Here is an 18,703-nt window from a genome sequence, read left to right as displayed (position 1 = left end):
ACAGTAACAGACCACTGTAGGAGGCTATCAAAGGATCCTCTGAAATTGCGATGACAATGACTCAAAAGCTCGAGAAAAGGGTCGAGATTTCACGACTCCCTGAGCAAAGTGAGCTTGCAACTACTAGAAGAGAAGATAACTATGGTGCTAGCACTAGTTACCGCAAAACTCGAAATAGCTACATCGTCGGCACCGACGCACTGAAGGGGTTGGCCTGGCCATGGCTAGACGCGGAAGGGGCAGAGAGATCAATTATGCATCATGGCAGCTCAGGCCGCATAAGCTGAAATACCCAACGCATGATCTAGAAGGGGCTGGCATAATCTACATACGAAAGGATTTAGGCATACGATAGATTGAATGTCTAAAGTTAGCAAAAGACTGCGACTGTAGCGTAAATCACTATCCGAGCAAGGCTAACGTAGTGGCCGATACGCTGAACCACGAAACTCAAACATGGTTAGCAGCCTTAAAAGGGAAGAGGAATACTGCAAGAACTTGATAGATTGAGCCTAGAGGTAGAGCGAGCGCCCGAGAAGGTGGGAGAGAGAATTTCCACTTGGGTAGAAGTGCCAACCTCAGGATCAAGATCGTAAATGCACGAAAACAGAGTATGACAGTAGAAGGTTATACCTGAAAGTAAAAGCGAACGACCGAAGGAGTCACCACAAGGAACTGTGGGAAGATCTCACATTCGAATGTAGGTCGTGTGTGGCAGAACAGTAAGAGCTCAAAGATGAGATCACAGGAAAAGCCACGACACCAAGTCATCATGGGAGTACCAAGATGTGTTAGAATCGGGAGAAGAAATCCCGGGGGCAAAGGATTAAGAAAGATATAACAATGGTTGTACGAGGATAACACAAGCTGGGTGACAGTCGATCGCCTCACTGTGCATACTAACTTTGTGACAATCAGACAAGTTAGTTGAGTTATACACATCTTCGTAAAATACCAGTAATTTTCACATTAGACCAAAACGACAGATCTACGACTAGATTTTAGAAGAATCTACATGATTGGTTTCAAGGATTTATTACCACCGATAAGGTGATGAAGTGTCAAAGCGGGTGTAGGAAACGCTCGAAGACACGATCGAGAGCCAAGGTGCTCTGTATAGAAGGACAATTGGGAACAAGTTTTTACCAGAGATGAAGTCCGTTCATAACGACAACTACTAGGCAAATAGTGAAATAGTATCGTACGAAGCCTCACACAGAGAGGAGCTTAGACAGCCCTCTATAGAACGAGGTCAGTGAGAGAAAAGTATTGGACCCAGATTTCTATTACGGAGGTGATAGAAATTTCTCAAGAATCCTAGATGGAAGAAAGGGGCTAGGACGGATGGAAGTCCCGCAGTGATGTCAGACTCATAGTTTAACAAGGAAAAGCAAGGTTAATTGAAGACTGTCTCCCTCAAAGAGATAATTGGATTCGAAGTCAAGGGAAACTTCGACCGCAATATATAGGGTCTAGTGAGATGCTCGAGAGGAGATAGTCATAAATATGGACAAGGAATTGCAAGGGAAGTCGAAACATTTCAAAGAATACAATAATGGAGAAGTAAGTGTTATTTTGGATGAAGGTGTTAGAGAAACACCATGGAGGAAATAAGGGGCAATACGGAGGAGGAATATCTTGAAGCATGCAAGTAGAGCAGCACAAATTTCGGGACGAAATTTTTGTTAAGGTGGGTAGAATGTAACACCCCGAGTTTTCGTGCACGAATTTTTAGAGTATAAAAAAAATTTGGACGAAGAGATATTTGGAATCAAAGTGCAAATAAATTTACTTCAAGGATAAAAGTAAATGAAATACTCTTATTAGAAAATTTTGGAACATATATGAGAGTAGTAAAATACAAAACAAGCTACACAATTGGATGAATGAAGCTACAAGTAAGGTTCCTATTCAAGCATAGGAGACCCTTCCAAGGAGGGGAATGAAGTAGTAGCTAATCCTACTCTATTGGAATTGTAGTAGCAAAAACTTAGATAAAAGTTAAGGTTGCTTTGGTCAAAGGAGCTACAATAGGAGATCTTCTACCCCTCCTCAATCTTCTCTCCATCTTTCTCGAAAATATGGCCCCATGTAGCTCCAAGGAGCAGCCACCTCACCTACAAAAAAATTACACCAAAAAGGGTGTCAAATTTTTAACACATAAGAAAGGAAAGAGGAGAGACAAGCTCAATTAAGATAGTAGGAGTAATAGGCAGCCAAGAGGCTGCGGTTTTCAGCTGTGAGGACAGCCATAGTTGACCACTCTCAACTTACACCAAATGGGAATCAAGACCAACTGCCACCAAGTAAGAGGAGCCAAACACAAGCCAAAAATTGATACAAAGAATTTCCCCTATCGAGACTCAAGGGAAAGTCAAGGAAAGACTTCCTCCCCTCAAGAATTTCACCAAAATAGTATAAACAACATGACTATGAAGCTTAGAAAGAGAGCTGAGCTTATAACCAAAATTAGGAGCTCAATGCCCAAGATTCTGCCACAAGAGGCCAAGGCATTTTGCCTATAAATACCACCGCCTCCCTCCCCACTCCACACTCAGTTTTCCTGCCAAATTCTCGCAAGGCAAGGGAGTGCGACGGAGTGAAGGGCGACGGAGTGAGGAGCGACGGCAGTCAAGGGGCAGCCAAGGACCGAAGGGAATCACCGAGCAAGGTAATCCCCTCGACAACACCCTCTTTTGCATCATATAGAATGGTCGGATAGCACAAGAACATAGAACTCCTCATAAGGATCCCTACAACAAGTATGAAAATAGAACAGTAGCAAATCCACCAAGTATTCCCCAGTGAACATATGCAGAACCAAAGCTACAGTGAGCCAATGCTCCCAAATGCATATGTAAAGTCATAACACATAGCCAAGAATCCCAATACCACAAAGCTACTGCCCAACTTCCCCTCAAAGCACAAAAATCACAAGAACAAGGATTTGAGATAACAAAGCAATACCAAGCTGATGCATAACTCGATAATTGACGAGTAAATGGGGGAAAGGGGGAAGGGACTTAGCTTCTGGACTGAGAGGCCGCCGGGCGGCAGCGCGCGAGACGGAGGTGGTGCGGAGCGAGGAGGACTCCCCGCTAGACTCCAGCGACCGCGAAGCTCCGGAAACTTCCGTGGAGAAATTTCAGGCCGCGGCTGAGGAAGAGGGAGGGAGGCGACGCCTCCTCTCCACTGCTGACTCGCCGAGAGAGAGAGCACTCGTTGGAGGACGTTCAACGGAGGGAGCGGGCGTGAGCGGCGGAGAGCCGTGAGAGAGAAGGGAGACGCCGCTGCTCCTCCATCTCTAATTTTAGGGATTTCATTTGGAAATTGGAAACTTGGGAGATTTCCGGAACGAAGAGAAAAGGAGAGAGGATGGGCGAATTAGAGAGGGACTACGCCGGTAGATCTCCGGCGAAGCCGGACGGCGAGGGAGCGCGATGGGGGAGGCGCTGCTGTTCTTCCTCTTCAATTTCAGGATATGGGAGAAATAATGGGGGAGAGATAGTTCACGATGGCAGCAAGGGAGTATTTTGGACCCCAAGAGTTGGGCTTTGTTGGAATTAATTAGTTGGGCCACCTTATTTGTTTTAGTTGGGCCATTCCATTAATAAAGTGACTTGGGCCAAGATTTAATAAAAGAAAGAGAGGGGAGAATGGACCTTATTTATTTAAGTTGGGGCCTTTTGAGAGGAGAATGGGCCGAAAATAAATTAGGAAGAATGGGTTGTTCCCAATTAAAAAGGTTTTGGGCCACGAGATTTTATTGGAATGGGCTACTTAATTTAATTAGTGAATTTGGGAGATTATTTTGTGGAGGGAAATTAATTTAAGAAATTGAGCTTGGAGCTTAATTAAATTAGTTTCCGGATAATTTATTCCAAGGAAGGAAGATATTATAATTTGGGAAGCGAGGGTCGACCGGCGTTGCCCCGCGACGCCATGGGCGGCCTTAAGAGATCTTAAGAAGCCTTAAGAAAAATCCGAAGAAGAAGGAAATTAAGGAGGGATTTTAAGAATCCATATTTATTGAGAAAATAGAATTTCTCCAAAAGAAGTAAAGAAAATAATTAAGTGCTGCAGAACAGTGAAGCCAAGTTAGGATTTAAAGAGAAAACCTATAAGCCGAGACTAAGAGATAGATGCTATCCTGTAGGATGCATGCATTCTTTTTCAGAGAAATAGTTCAAGTGCTAATTAGCGTGTTACGCTATTTATTTTCAAGGGAGAAAATATTCAAGGGCAAGTGAGGCCTAACGAAGAATTTAATTGAAGATAAGCATACGAGGTGGGCTTTCGTAACTAAGTATTTTACGAGCTTTCTATTTAAGATATGATTGTGGGCTTTCTTTTAATAACCAGCAATATAGTGTGGATATAAAGCAAATGTTTTGAAGTTATGAAATACATTTTTCTCAAAAATGGAGATGTGATCATTTCTTTTAAAGTTGTTGTCATGCCATGAAATATTTGTTTTCAAGACCTGTCTGTGAGGACTATATGCCGAGAGTTTGGCGATGCCAAAAACTTGGTAACAAACTTGGTTTCCAATAGGACCGCAAATCCTATTCGGAGTTACGTGCGCGAGGGCTGTGAGCCATTTTCCAATAGGACCGCAAATCCTATTTGGAGTTACGTGCGCGAGTGCTGTAAACCATCCTTTTCCAATAGGACCGCAAATCCTATTCGGAGTTACGTGCGCGAGGGCTGTGAGCCATTTTCCAATAGGACCGCAAATCCTATTCGGAGTTACGTGCGCGAGGGCTGTGAGCCATTTTCCAATAGGACCGCAAATCCTATTCGGAGTTACGTGCGCGAGGGCTGTGAGCCATTTTCCAATAGGACCGCAAATCCTATTCGGAGTTACGTGCGCGAGCGCTGTGAGCCATCCTAGAGAGAGACTGGCCGGCGAGGGTGCTTGTGAAGGCGGCCACCTTCACGGCCCACTGGATTCTCAGACATGGAGGAATACATCAAGAACTTAGATTGAAATCGGACTTTTAAGATCACAAAAGAATTTAGTATGCTCGGGCCTTTTAAGAACACACATTACACAAAATATCTACACTACACAGTATAAACACCACGCTATACACACATTATTATACAAAAAAGAGACACGTACACATTCTAAACACACTATACACAAAATCACACAATATAAAAATATACACACACTAAACACACACATACACAAAGAACACACACTACTACATACTGTACTTATGTTGTACAGAATACACAAAAAATACATACACTACGCTACACACAATCAATACACAAAATAAACAAATAATACACAAAACACAGTAGGTTGCACACACATTGCTATAAAAAATACACTGTACGCACTCTTCACACAAAAAACATAAGTATATATACACACATAATACAAACAATCACATAATATACATACACTACACATACATTGCACACACACTACACATACTACATACACGCACAATTTATTCAAAATACAAACACCGTGTGAAACACACCACGCACATTGCACACACTATATATACACTCCATGCATTACATACTATACAATACAATACAAAATACACATTATATAAAAAATACACACACTGCACATATGCATACACAAAAGACACACAAACACAGCACGCACACTACACGCTGCTACACACATTGTTACTATACACTACAAACTTCACACAAGCTGCACACACACTATACAAATTTGTATTTTAGTCATGTGTTTAGTAGATGAAAGCAGAATATACACAAAATATACAAACATTTGGAAAAATACAGATAATACAAACTGCACACAATATACAAGCACATACACCGTAAAAATAAAACATAGTATACACAAAATAATTAAATGTAGGGAAAATACATGCACAACACACACATTATGCACATACTACACATAAATTACATGCACTACACAAACATTATAAACAAAATGTATACGCACACATATATACACAAAATGCATACACTCACACTACACCCGACACACACTTCACACATACCCACACCTTACTCAAAATACAAACATTGCACTCATGCACACATACACAAAACTATATGCACTGCAAAAACACACATACAAAGACTACACGCAACACACACTTCACACATACATACACCACTCAAAATACAAAAATTGTGTTACCCATACACAATACACAAAATATCTACACAAACACAAAATACAAACACCGCGCTATACACACATTATACAAAAAATACACACACCACACATATACTAAACACACTATACACAAAATCACAAACTATAAAAAATACACATTACACATATTATACACTATTAAACAAACATTTCACATTTTATGCACTTCAAACTATACACAATATACAAAAACATACGCTATAAAAAGTAAACACAAAATACACACACGTTGCACACTATACGTACTATGCACATACTATATACACATTACACAAACACTATACACAATGTATATACACACTCGCACACACATACACAAAACACATGGTTTGCAAAAACACACAAACACATACTACACACAACTCGCACTTCACACATACACACACTATATTCAAAATACAAACATTGTGCTACACATGCACTATACAAAAATACACACAGGACAAAATATCTACACTAATACACAAAATACAAGCACCGCGACAAAATGCACATAGTGCATACGTTATACATATATACATTATATACCAAAATACACACATTCTACACACAACGCCCATAATATACACAAAATACAAACATATAATCAAAACACAATCTACACACGGTACTTAAAATGAAAACATCACAATATACTGCGCACAATAAATACATTACTCATAATACATACATTTTGTGCAATGCACGTGCATTGCAAACACACATACACACCAACACTTACATTGCACACAATACAGACACCGCTACACACTACACACTACACGCAATACACATATCATACACAATACACACATACACAAAATGCACATATATACACAAAAGAAAATACAAACAATATATAAAACACACAATACACACAACACATGTCACACACACTATACACAAAATACAAGCATTACACACGCACACTACACACAAGCACTTCGCTAAACACGCACTATACAAAAAAATACACATTGCACACAATATACGTATAATAAACAGACTAAACCCAAACCCATACTACACGCAATATACACACTGCACATACTCATGCATCACAGTACGCTCACTACACATACACACAAAGTATTCACAGTGCAGATATACATACACAAAATATATTGCACATATACACACACAAAATACATGCAATACAAACCCACACTTAACGCAATACACACTTTACACACCACATACAAAATACACAACACACTGCGCGCACACATACATAAAATACATACACTACAAACACACATATACACACTGTACGCAAAATCACAAAGTACACGAAGTTCATACACTAAACCAAAACACACACAATGCGGACACAACACTACACTCACACTATACACAAAATACACGGTGCACATAGTACACACAAACACCTACACCCCAAAATGAATCTAAACATTTCCCTTTATGTGATGGACGATAAAATGTGAGGCAAGATAGAACACTCCTTTGTCTGCATAGAAAATTAGGTGGTGGGGGTTAGCTACTTTTCTTATCTTGTTTCCTAAAAAGTTAGCTCCTCCATAACTCCTACAAAACAAACACAAAAACAAAACAAAATAAACTATATAAATAAGCTGATGAATAAAAACTAAAGACATGAAGTACAACATAAGTAAATAAATACTTAAAAGTGCATATTCAGAGTACCAACTTAAATATGGGATAGCAAGTTATCGATGTTCACCACATAGAAAATATCAAGAGACCATAGAAAATATGAGAAATGTACTTGGTCTTGTTCACTACATAGAAAATATAAGAAATGTACTTGGTCATTTTCAATATTATTAAAATCATAATGAGTTTGGTGTTTTAAATTAGGAAATCTTGTTCTCCAACCCTCGAGAGAAACTAAGTATACATTAATAACCCATAAAAAAGTGTTTCTTGTGACAATCAATAGAGAAAAAACCATTGAAACACACACAAATATGACAAATTACAACCACAAAAAGAAGAATGCACGCAAACACCCACACCTCAAAACTATTATAAATATTACCCTAAATGTGAAGAACAAGAAAATGTAAAGGGAGATAGTATACTTAATTTTTTGCGTAGAAAGCAAATAAGGGGTGGTGCTAGGATAACACCCCTATACTGGAACCGAGAACCGGCGCAACTTTGGGGTAAGTCCCTACAAAAGTGTGTGCTCAAAGTGTACTAGCAGAAAAATCCTAAGAGTATTGGATACAAAAATAACACCTCACTGTTGAAAAGGAGATATCTCAAGAATGCATGAATAATATTTAAATTTTTTAGTGCATCACAAGATTTCCAGAGCGGTTATCAATCGAGGAAGATGTGTGCATCAGTGGATGGATTCCATTCATTGGTGTCAACTCAGTTTGTGATTCTTGCAAAGCCGTATGGTATTTCTAATTAAAACCAATTAGTTTGGTGGATCCTAACAAGTTTTTATTCGCCTCTCTTGTTTTATTTTAATAGTTATTATGGAAATCAAGACAAATTGATGGACAAGAGATTATCACTAGCCACCAGCTGAAATGACTGCTCTAGAAGATCACTTGCTATGGCCCAGCCCTTCAGTGACTTTCCGAGTTGGCTAAATATTGAACCACGTAAAGGTTCCTTGATGTGATGTAAAGGCATTTTCAATCAGCACGCAAAATATATAAAGTAGTGTTCTAACAATTCACAAGATAATTAACATTTATAACACAAGAAAGTAATAAAGCAAAGGTTATCTATACCTACAGGTTACATTAGCAAGACTTCCTGTCAAATGTGCTGCATTTCGTATAAGTTTCTCATCAGGCTCTGTGGCATAGACCTGTCAATTAAAACCACATAACTTCTTTAGCATTCGCATAGTTATATACACTATGGAAAAAAGGGTCCTTCAGAATCAACACATCAGAGATAGAGTAATCAAATTATTTACAAACACATAATCAAGCATGCACACAAACACCCTCACCCCAAATCTTAATCTTAACATGACCCTTTATGTGAAGGGAAAAAATGTGAGGGGAAACAAAATACTCCCTTGCTTGCATGGGAAGTTAGGTGATGGGCGTTAGGTATTTCTTCTCTCATCTCACTTCCTTTAGAAGTTAGTAGCTCCTCCTTAACTACTACAAAACAAACAGAAACAAACAAATTCAATTATATAAATCAGCTGGTGAATAAAAATAAAGAAATGAAGCGCAACATATGTAACAAATACATAAATTGCATATTCAAAAGTATCAACTTAAATACAACCTAATATGTTGGACAACAAATTCCAGATTAAGAATCCAGCTGAGTTTGTAACCTTTTCGGCAGCTGCTATTCGGACTTGTGCTTCATAATCTAAAGCCGGCACACATACGTCTAAACATATAAAAATGAGATTGTATCATCAAAATAACTCATTCTAATATCAAGGTTTGTCCCAAGATGCTCGGAAGACAGAATTGCATTAGTAGGATGTGCAGCATTTCCAGGTTCCTGCATTTACAAATTCTACAGGTAAAAAGTGCACAAGCAAACAATGGCATATATATAACAGAATGTTCTCACTTTTGCATAACTGGAAGGTTCCATCAGTAGCTAGCTAAAGCAGGAGGGAATGAAGGAATGATGTCGTTTACAAGAGTTTGTGGACCATTGCCAATTGAAATACGAGATGAGCGAACTGAAAAATGATCACCAGAATTTTGCTAATTTGATTCCTTTTAGTTTTTGTTGGTCGGAGGTTTACTCATAGAAAAACAACAATTAATAATTAACATTTAATCAATAATATAAAAATCAAAAGATGCCATAAACTAAACAAACCTTGTAGGATTCTGGGATCCAACTGGTTCTATCTCGTCAGAGTCGATTTCCGGTGTATGGGGTATAGCACCAATTCCAGTGCTAACAAGGCCAGATGAGTAAATGCTAGCACTCATTTGGTCAGAAGTAGAGATGCAAATTGCCTGGATAATCCACCTCCTGATGAAGCCGATGGGCAAACTGGAAATGCATTTGAGCTCTGGGTTGATCGATTCTGCCGTGAAAAAAGAGCAATATGCAGCAAAGAAAATGACAAAATGAAATGAGATACCAATAAAGATCACAAAGATAAACTAGATAATATATATTAGAATTTGTCAAAGAATCACCTCATAAACTCGTTGTGAATGTGACACATGCCCTGGCTCTGGATAAAGGGCTCCCGTTTGAAAGTAATCGATCTATTTCCCCATTAAATGGTTTGGACTGCATGTAAACAAGTTTAAAATACAATAAGGAAAAAAATACAAACAATATTAATTCCAAACCCATACACAATGGACTAAATTAACACAAGACTTTACCGAAATTTTTCTCAGCTATTTGCGGGTATTATTGCTTTAATAAGTAAATCTCATTCAATACTGAAATAGTGCTCTCAACAAAGGACCGAGTTCTGCTTGCAGCTCAGCCTTGCACTCAACCTGCAATGAACAACAGCAAAAGTTAGATGAGCAGTATGAGCAAACTCAAGTTTGCAATCAAAAGCAAATTTGGTCCCTCGATAGCTGATCTAACTGTCATAGACAAATACAAATGATGGAATAATATTTAAAACTTTGTGTGTATCACAACATTTCCAGAGCGGCTATCAATCGAGGAAGATGTGTGTCAATGGATGGATTCCATTCATTGGTGTCATCGCCGCCTGTGATTCCTACAAAGCCGTATGGTATTTCTAATTAAAACCAATTAGTTTGGTTGATGCTAACAAGTCTTTTATTCGCATCTCTTTTATTTTAATAAAATTATGGAAATAAAGACACATTGTATGAAAGGAGATTACCATTAGTCACCAGCTAAAATGACTGCTCTAGAAGATCATTTGCTATGGCCAAGACCTGAAGTGACCTTCTGAGTTGGTTTGATACTGGACCACGTAAAGGTTCCTAAATGTGATATACATGCCTTTTTCAATCAGCATACAAGGTATATAAAGTGGTGTTCAGACAATTCACAAGATCATTAACATTTATTAGACAGGAGAGTAATAAAGCAATCTATACCTAATAAGTTACATTAGCAAGACTTCCTACCAACCTTGCTACCATCAAATCTGCTGCATTTCGCATAAGTTTCTCATCCGGCTCCATGGCATGTCCTGCCATTTAAAAACACATAACTTCTTTAGTATTCGCATTGTTATATACACTATTGAAAAAAGGGTCCTTCAGAATCAACACATCGGAGATAGAGTAATCAAATTATTTACAACCACATAATCAAGCATGCACACAAACACCCTCACCCCAAATCTTAACTTAACATTGCCCTTTTAAGTGAAGGAAAAAAAAATGTGAGGGGAAACAAAATACTCCCTTGTTTGCATGGGAAGTTAGGTGATGGGGGTTAGGCATTTCTTCTCTCATCTTGCCTCCTTTACAAGTTAGCTCCTCCTTAACTCCTACAAAACAAACACAGAAACAAACCAAGTCAACCATATAAATCAGCTGGTGAATAAAAATAAAGAAATGAAGCACAACATATGTAACAAATACATAAAGTGCATATTCAAAAGTATCAACTTAAATACAACCTAATAAGTTGGACAGCAAGTTCCAGACAAGGAATCCAACAGAATTAGTGACCTTTTTCGGCAGAGCTATTCATGCTTGTGCTTCATTATCTAACGCATGCACACACATGTAGAAATATATAAAAATGAGATTGTATCATCAAAACAACTCATTCCAATATAAAGGAAAAAACATATCAATCTAAACAACATAATAAATATATTTTGCACATTAATTTTACATACCATGTAGGATTGACATCATTCCCACTTCTAGACCGATCCCAGCTTATGAAATTATATAGTCATCATCAGAAATATTATCCTGAGAATCAGTGCATATTTTGAGCAACTCAAGAACAATCTGCTAAAGCTTGGTTCTTTGCAAACAGTTATAGAAGCAGTAATTTACCTACATAGGAATCAAATGTCCATGATGCAAAGCAATGCAGCTTTAGACAAGTAATTAGCTCATTAAATAACATTCATACCTTGTTGGATGTGGATTCTACAATTGAAGTCTAGGTAAAACGCATGATCAAATTAATAGTTGGAAAAATCAGTAAAAGTTTTATGCTCAAACCACCATGTCTTAAAAAAGGAAAACAACATAATAAGCTGACATCAACATATTGGAGGATACCAGTTACCAACTAAGATAATAGTAAAATAAACTTATAGCTATAGTTCGTAATTTTGTACTCCCTCCGTCCAACAATAAGCGAGGCAATATTTTGGGCACGAGATTTAAGGAATTGATATATAAAGAGTTAAGGCGCATAGTATACATACCTTCTATGAGATAGTATGGTACATACGCAATGCATCACCAAAGGTTATAAATGGCTCAGAGACATTTGTCTCGGGATGCTCGCAAGACAATTGCATTAGTGGATGTGTAGCATTTCCAGGTTCCTGCATTAATAAAGTGCACAGATAAAAAAGTGCACAAGCAAATAATGGCTAATATATAAAAGAATGTACTCACTTTTGTGTAACTGGAAGGTTCCATTAGTAGCTGGCCCAATCAAGAAGGAATGAAGGAATTATGTCATCTTCAAGAGTTTGTGGACCATCGCTAATTACAATGCGAGATGAAGGAACTAAAAACGATCACCATAATTTTACTAATTTGATTCAATTTTGTTTTTATTGCTCGCAGGGTTTAGTCGCATGAAAACAACAACTAATAATTAATAAATGGTATAAAAATCAAAGAAAACCATAAACTAAACAAACCTTGTAGGAATCTGGGATTCAACAGGATCCATCTCGTCAGAGCAAATTTCAAGTGTGTGGGGAATAGCACCAATTCCAGTGCTAACACTCATTCAGTCAGAAGTAGAGATGCAAATTTCCAGGAAAGTCCACCTACTAATGAAGCGGAGGGGCAATCTGGAAATGCATTTGAGCTCTGGATGGATCGATTCTTGCCTAGAAAATGAGCAAACTGATGCGAACAAAATGAAAAAATGAAATGAGACATAAATAAAGATCACAAAGATGAAAATAGATAACATATATCTGACCACCTGAATCAACTTAGATGTCCTAGAATTTGACAGAGAATCACCTCATAAACTCGTTTTGTGAATGCGACAGGTGGCCTAGCTTAGGACAAAAGGTTCACTTGACCTTGCACATAAATGCTAGCATAAAAAAAAAGTGGCACAACACTGTCTCTATGCTTTCTCCTAATAGAAAGTTGTTAATCTATTTCCCCATCACTGGTTGGGACTGCATGTATACAAGGTTAAAAAAGGCAACAAGGACAAAATACAAACAATATGAATTCCAAACCCATACTCAATAGACTAAATTAACACAAGCCTTTACCAAAGTTTTTATATCAGTTATTTGCTAGTATTATTGCTTTAAAAAGTAAATCCCATTCAACGGAAAAAACATCAACAACCTCCACGTTCACCACACTACATAGAGAAAATTTCAAACGACCATAGAAAATATATGTACTTGGTCTTGTTCAGCAGCATGTCTGGTTCAGCATCACAAATTCATTTTCACGTATTAAAATATTAATAAGTAAGGTGTTTTAAATTAGGAATCTTAGTTCTCCAACCCTTGAGAGAAACTAAGTCTACACTAATAAACCATTAAAAAGTGTTTCTGGTGACAATTAATAGAGAGAAAACCTTACATATACACACAAATAAGATAAATTACAACCCCAAAAAGAAGAATGCACGGAAACGCCCACACCTCAAAACTATTCTAAACATTACCCTCAATATGAAGGATGAGAAAATGTAAAGAGGATAGAATACATACTTGTTTGAGTAGAAAGCAAGTAAGGGGTGATGCCGGATCACACCCCTATACCGGAAGTGAGAACTAGGACAACTCTGGGTTAGTTCCTGCAAAAGTTTGTGCTCAAAGTGTACTAGCATAAAAATCCTACGAGTAGTGGTTACAGCTATAACACCTCACTTTTGAAGATCAGAGGACATCTCTATAACTTATCAACACTGAAGTAGCACTCTCAACACGGGACTGAGTTCTCCTTGCTACGCAGCCTTACACTCAACCTGGAATGAACAGCAGCAGAATTTAGACGAGCAGTACGAGCAAACTCAAGTTTGCAATCTAAATCAAATTTGGTCCCTCGATAGCTAATCAAACTGCCGTAGACAAACACAAATGCTGGAATAATATTTAAAATTTTGAGTGTACCACAACATTTCCAGAGCGGTTATCAATCGAGGAAGTTGTGTATCAATGGATGGATTCCATTCATCGGTGTCAACTCCGTTTGTGATTCCTGCAAAGCCATATGGTATTTCTAATTAAAACCAAATACTTTGGTTGATGCTAACAAGTCTTTATTCGTCTCTCTTGTTATATTAGTTCTTATAGAAATCAAGACACATTGATGGAGATTATCATTAGTCACCTGCTGAAATGACAGCTCTAGAAGACGACTAGCATAGCCAAGCCCCTGAAGTGACATTCTGAGTTGGCTTGATATAGAACCACGTAAAGGTTCCTAAATGTGATGTAAAGGTCTTTTCAATCAGCACGCAAGGTATATAAAGTGGTGTTCTGAAAATTCACAAGATCATTGGCATTTATAACACAAGAAAGTAATAAAGCAAAGGTTATCTATACCTACAAGTTAATTAGCAACACTTCCTGTCAACCTTGCTACCATCAAATGTGTTGCGTTTCGTATAAGTTTCTCATCAGGCTCCGTGGCATAGCCCTGCCATTTAAAAACACATTTCGTTAGTATTTTCGCATTGTTACAAACACTACTGAAAGGACCCTTCAGAATCAACGAATCAGAGTGAAAGTAATCAAATTATTTACAACCACATAATCAAGCATGCACACAAACAAACTCGCCCTATATCTTAATCTTAACATTGCCCTTTATGTGAAGGACAGGATGTGAGGGGAAACAAAATAATCCCTTGTTTGCGTGGGAAATAGGTGATGGGGGTTAGGCATTTCTTCTCTCATCTTGCCTCCTTTACAAGTTAGCTCCTCCTTAACTCCTACAAACAAACACAGAAACAAACAAAATAAATTATACTATAAATCAGCTGGTAAATAAAAAATAAAGAAATTAAGCACAACATATGTAACAAATACTTAAAGTGCATATTCAAAAGTATCAACTTAAATACAAACAAATATACCGGATAGCAAGTTCTAGATAAAGAATCAATTTGTAACCTTTTCGGCAGCTGCTATTCGGACTTGTGCTTCATAATCTAAAGCAGGCACACATATGTTTAAACATATAGAAATGAGATTGTATCATCAAAATAACTCATTCTAATATCAAGGTTTGTCCCAGGATGCTCGAAAGACAGAATTGCATTAGTAGGATGTGCAGCATTTCCAGGTTCCTACATTTATAAATTCCACAGGTAAAAAAGTGCACAAGCAAACAATGGCATATATAAAACAGAATGTGCTCACTTTGCATAACTAGAAGGTTCCATCAGTAGCTAGCCAAAGCGGGAGGGAATGAAGGAATGATGTTGTTTACAGGAGTTTGAGGACCATAAAGGCTAGCATAATAAAAAGTGGCACAACACTGTCTCTGTGCTTTCTGCTAACAGAAAGTAGTTGAACAATTTTCCCATAAATGGTTTGGACTGCATGTAAACAAGGTTAAAATGCACCAAGGACAAAGTAGAAACAATATTAATTCCAAACCCATACACAATGGACTAAATTAACACAAGAATTTACTAAAAATTTTATCAGCTATCTGCTAGTATTAATGCTGTAATAAGTAGCAACACAATTTCATTTACACATATCATTAAAATAATTTAAGAAATTCACTTGGTCTTGTACAACAGCAGCACAAATTCTTTTTCACATATCGTTAAAATATTAAAAAAATTAGGTGTTTTAAATTAGGGAATCTTAGTTCTCCAGAAGTTAGTAAGCAACCCTTGAGAGAAACTAACTCTATACTAATTACCCATAAAAAGTGTCAGGTGATAATCAATAGAGAGAAAACCATGCATGCACGCACAATAAGGATAAATTACAAGCACAAAAAGAAAAATGCGCGCAAAACACCCACACCTCAAAACTATTCTAAACATTAACCTCATGACAAGAAAATGTAAAGGGAGATATAATACTCACTGGTTTGCGTAGAAAGCAAGTAAGGGGGGGCACCAGGATCACACCCCTATACTGGAAGCGAGAACCTAGACAACTCCGGGGTTAGTCCCTAAATATGTGTGAGCTCAAAGTGTACTAGCGGAAAAATCCTACGAGTTATAACATCTCACTGCTGAAGAACAGTGGACATCTCTGAAACTTGATCAACACTGAAGTAGCAATCTCAAAAAAGGACCAAGTTCTGCTTATAGCGCAGCACAGCAGCAGAATTTAGATGAGCAAGCAGTGCGAGCAAACTCAAGTTTGCAATCTATAGAAAATTTGGTCCCGCGATAGTTGATCAAACTGTCGTAGACTAACACAACTGCTGGATTAATATTTAAAATTTTGGGTGTATCACAACATTTCCAGAGCGGTTATCAATCGAGGAAATGTGTATCAGTGGATGGATTCCATTCATCAGTGTCAACTCTGTTTGTGTTTCCTGCAAGGTCACATGTTATTTCTAATTAAAACCAATTAGTTTCGTTGATGAAAACAAGTCTTTATTACCTCACCTCTTTTATCTTAATGGTTATTATGGAAATCAAGCCATTGATGCAAAGGATATTATCATTAGTTACCAGCTGAAATGACTGCTCTAGAAAATCACTTGCTACGGCCAAGCCCTGAAGTGACCTTCTGAGCTCGCTTGATACTAAACCAAGTAAAGGTTCCTAAATGTGATGCAAGGGCCTCTGCAAAAAACACACAAGGTATATAAAGTGATGTTTTGACAAATTCACAAGATCATTAACAATTAACACAAGAAAGTAATATAGCAAAGGTTATCTATACCTTAATGCTACCATCAAATGTGCTGCATTTAGTATAAGTTTCTCATCAGGCTCCATGGTATAGTCCTGCCATTTAAAAGCACATAACTTCTTTAACATTTACAATGTTATATACACTACAGAAAAAAGGACCCTTCAGAATCAACGAATCAGAAAAAGTAATCAAATTATTTCCTGCAGGAAAATTGTTTCTAAAATCAAGCAATGTAAGAAACTTCTCCAATATGTATGTCCAATCATTGATTTGATTTTCCTACATGAGCTTATATGATTCTGGAGTCACCCAGCCATAGAAGTAGCAATAAGCTGGCATCGTAGAAATATTAAAATCTGAGAAAGATCAGCGGAAGTGGAGAGTTAATGTAATAAATAGATATAGTCTTTAGTTTTCTTGGAAGTGTTTGCATATGACATCTCTGCTATGATAGCATAAATCATTAGTTACCATTCATACAAAGAAATTGACTTCAAAATTCTTGAACTAGACTACTTGATGCTTAAATCAATCCAACACCATACATAAGAAAAAGAAATCATAGCCTAAGAGGCACAACATGTCACAGTATATAATACATGAAATTTTGGCTATACATCATGACAAATCCAACAACAAAACCAGACTATGGATTCAATAATTCCATGCCCAGATTCATACCAGAAAAAACATTGAACTATTTGAACACAAAAAATAGTTTCGGTATATTAATTTAGAACAATCAGTAAATAAGATCTAACCAAATGTACTGCTTCCTTCAGGGTACTTTAAAAAAAATTGTATTCCTCAAAAGATTAGCAACATATAGTCGTATATAGACTGTTGTTCCCTATTTAAAAAATGACCACATCCCTTCAGAGAATTAAGCATTTTACTAACGAAATGCTTAAATGCTAGAAGCAATCTCGTCATATCTAGCATCAATATTTGGCCATAAAATCAAACATAGAACTTTGAAATTACTGATATCTTACAAGCAAGAATATTCAGTGACGTGTTCATTTAAATAGTGGGACAGGATTCCAACAAGGTATTCAAAAGTGGACCGTTAAAAAAGAGGCAATAGGCGCAAAGAAAATGAACAAAGAAATGAGATACCAATAAAGATCACACATATAACATAATACTATATATATAATTGGGGGGGGGGTCAAAGAATCAAACTCTCTAAACTCGTGTTGAATGTGACACAACACTGCCTGGCGCTGGATAAAGGGCTCCCGTTTGAAAGTATCGATCTATTCCCCATTACCTGGTTTGGACTGGCAATGTAAAACAATTTAAAATACATAATGAAAAAGGCAAAATCCACAATATATAAATCCAAACCCTACACAATGACACTAACTAACACAGCCTTTTCGCCTAATTTGGTTCTCATCAGGCTATTTGCGGGTATTATGCTTTAATAAGTAAATCTCATTCAATACTGAAATAGTGCTCTCAACAAAGGACCGAGTTCTGCTTGCAGCTCAGCCTTGCACTCAACCTGCAATGAACAACAGCAAAAGTTAGATGAGCAGTATGGAGCAAACTCAAGTTTGCAATCAAAAGCAAATTTGGTCCCTCGATAGCTGATC

At 37.5% G+C, this 18,703-nt stretch overlaps 1 long non-coding RNA gene across 22 annotated transcripts; it reads right to left on the bottom strand.

The window, feature by feature from the left end:
- Positions 1 to 7,546: 7,546 nt before the first annotated feature.
- On the bottom strand, positions 7,547 to 17,207 carry LOC121742940. Of its 22 annotated transcripts, XR_006038180.1 has the most exons (22): positions 17,130 to 17,207; positions 16,850 to 17,029; positions 16,446 to 16,776; positions 16,314 to 16,378; positions 15,630 to 15,808; positions 15,381 to 15,556; positions 14,811 to 15,199; positions 14,596 to 14,688; positions 14,376 to 14,463; positions 13,974 to 14,230; positions 12,924 to 13,134; positions 12,673 to 12,702; positions 12,477 to 12,599; positions 11,931 to 12,009; positions 11,706 to 11,795; positions 11,176 to 11,573; positions 10,956 to 11,058; positions 10,474 to 10,826; positions 10,279 to 10,375; positions 9,692 to 10,163; positions 8,878 to 9,619; positions 7,547 to 7,690 (listed from the first exon to the last, which is right to left on the bottom strand). It is a non-coding gene; the product is annotated as an uncharacterized LOC121742940 (long non-coding RNA). The 22 variants fall into 22 exon arrangements; XR_006038183.1 differs by having other exon boundaries at positions 8,878 to 8,957; positions 9,105 to 9,619; positions 15,630 to 16,776; XR_006038188.1 differs by having other exon boundaries at positions 8,878 to 8,957; positions 9,170 to 9,619; positions 15,630 to 16,776.
- Between the last annotated feature and the right edge of the window lie 1,496 nt (positions 17,208 to 18,703).

The sequence above is a fragment of the Salvia splendens genome, chromosome 8 (assembly GCF_004379255.2).
Source record: "Salvia splendens isolate huo1 chromosome 8, SspV2, whole genome shotgun sequence".
Classification (NCBI taxonomy): Eukaryota; Viridiplantae; Streptophyta; class Magnoliopsida; order Lamiales; family Lamiaceae; genus Salvia; species Salvia splendens.
This window is presented reverse-complemented; position numbering and strand designations above follow the sequence as displayed.